The sequence below is a fragment of the Hevea brasiliensis genome, chromosome 3 (assembly GCF_030052815.1).
Source record: "Hevea brasiliensis isolate MT/VB/25A 57/8 chromosome 3, ASM3005281v1, whole genome shotgun sequence".
Lineage (NCBI taxonomy): Eukaryota > Viridiplantae > Streptophyta > Magnoliopsida > Malpighiales > Euphorbiaceae > Hevea > Hevea brasiliensis.
Window position 1 is genome coordinate 31,758,456 of NC_079495.1, and position 2,818 is coordinate 31,761,273.

Consider the following 2,818-nt stretch of genomic DNA (forward strand, 5'->3'; position numbering starts at 1 on the left):
TATTGGCATGCCAAACTATCCAAACCAATCTTGTTAGGTATACTAGGGCATTTGATACTTTAAAATTCTTCAATCTTTGAATTTCAACTTTTGGTGTCACTATTCATTTCATTGGTCAACAAAAAAGTTGACTTTTGCATAGAAAATATGTACATTGACTTTGGCACTTCAAACATACCACATTTTTCATTTAAAACTTGTTGGCATTAAGCATTAATACCATTTCTAAGCTTTAACCAAGGGAAACAAAATTTTCAGTTTTTGAAACTTAAATTTACTATTCCATTAAGCACTGTTACAATGGGAATTTGAGGAAATGGTAAACATGAAAGTTGTTCCTTATTTTGTCTAGTTGAATTTCCTTTTTTGAATCACTCCATTTGGAGTTTTGTAGCTCAAGTTATGGCCAAAATAAGTTTACTGTTCACGTGTACTGTTCATGCTGCAATTTTGGGTTTTGGCAGATTTTGGTCCAACTTTGATCAGTAGTTTGATCAAGTTAAGTTCATAATTTGGTCTAACTTTCTTCATATGAAATGTTCTACCATGCCTTAGGTTTCCATCGGTTCAAGAATCGCCTAAATCCAAGTTTTCTAGAGAGAGTTATAGTCCTCCAAACATTACTGCTCAAATGAAAATCTGCAGAGTTGCAGGTTTGATAACTCAACTTTTCTCAATAATTTGAATGGGTTAATGGCATAATTTGGGGTGATGTTCTTCATGAAAGTTGTTTGTCTATATCCTATCTTGTTGCTGTAAAAATTTCAGGTCAATTTGACCATTCTACAGTGAGTTATGGCCAAATAAACAGTTACTGTTCATTTGGTCATTCTGCAGAATTGGCTTGCAGGGTACCCGGATTGGGGCCAACTTTTGGTCCACTTGCTTTGGTCTTTTGGGCATGGTTTCTTCAGCAAAAATGTGTCATTATAAGTCTAGTTTCATGTCCAATTGGCCAAACACCAATTGGACCTACACAGCCAAAGATATGGCGGTCCAAACAGGCTGGACTCCCAGACTCCCTGCTGGTGTCACTAGGCAGCATGCCCATTTCAGTTTGCCATGCAATAGTTCACTCCTAATTATGGTCAACTTACCCCAAATGGTCACTAATTGACCATTAGAATGTTCTTTAACAATTTCCTAAGCAAAGTCAAATTTTCACTCCCAAACCCTAGCTCAAAGTCAAGGTTTTCACAAATTTCCTTAGTTAACTCTTGCATTCCTTATATATATATATATATAAACACTTTAAACATAATCTCTAATTCACTCTAAGTCCATTAAAACAATCAAACTCATTCCTTCCTTAGGGCTGCCGAAATTCATGGTATACATACACATGAATTCTTTTCATTTAATTTACAAATTCTTGTTCACTTTAAGTTCTTAACATGGAATGAAAGGGATTTAGGTATAAATATGCACTAACCTTTTTGAAACCAACCTTGAGCTTGTTATTCTTCAAGATTTCTCCTAGAATCATAATAATCATAATCAATTATAACTTCACTTTCCTAAATTAAATATCCAATAAAAATTCAACAGCATTTCCCCTTAAATTGGACTAAACTCCTATCATAAATCTTAAATCCACAACCACCCATTAATACCCAATCTGGCAGCTTGAGCATTCAAATTTATATATAATGATCTAACCGTCAGATAAATCCCAAATTTTAACCATATATTCTATACATCCCTATACAATATCAGTAAAAATTTTAGCATCAAATAATCTCTATATCATGAGATATCAAAACATTCATTCAACCCTTCAAAATCTGAATTGTTGCAAAAATTAGTCTTACTCAGACAGCTCATGCAAAACAATTTATATCTCATAAACCACAAGTCTAAAATTCACCAAATTTTAACCCAGCAGCCTCAACATCCCAAATATCATTTGTACCAAATTTCATAATTTTATAAGCATCCTAACTATTTATTTTTCTCAAATTTCAGTAGCCAAAATTCAGAATTCAACCTACAGATAGCCTGTGTTCAACAATATATTTCTCCAAATCCAACTGTTGAACAATCACCAAATTTTAACCATAACTTCCACACATATATATATCAAACATATCCAAAAATCAGCCGTAGATGTTGAGCCAAACTCACCTGGAAGGAAGAGAAAGATGCTGCCCTGCTGAACCCCTTTTTCTGCTACTGTTCATCTCCTTCTCCTTCTTCCTTTCGTTCTTTCTTTTCCTTTTTTCTCTCTTTCTCTCTTATTCCAGCCCGTATGAAGAAGGAAACTGCTGGTTTCCTTTGTTTTTTTTTATCTCATTTTAAGTCATTTTTATCTCTTTTTATTGGTTTGTCAAATGGTAATTGGAGGGGGCTTTTAAATGGCATCATCATATGTCATAATTAAGCATTTTCCTTCATTTTCTTTTCTTCTTTTCTCTACTCATTTTCAATTCAATTTTTAGAAATATTTATTCATATTTTAGATCATTATAATTATTTACTTAACTGGACAAGTCGGCCAACAATCACCTCTGAAGGCGAAATGACCAAAATGCCCTCCGTTTGGCTTAACGGGTCAAAATTGTCTGTACCGATTGAAAAATTTTTCTAATTATTTTCTTGGCATTCTAATGCCATAGGAACCTCAATGACCCTTCTCTGGAGTCCCAAAAATTATTTTATGAATTTTTACCCGGGTCTAGGGTTCCTAGTTGCGAGAACCGCAACTTCCCTCCGGTTACCCATCGCTTGGGCACCGGCTCATTTGACTTGGTTGTATTTTATTTCTAAAATTTTTACTAAATTTTTCTCATTAATATTTGAGTTAATTATGGTCCCTCAC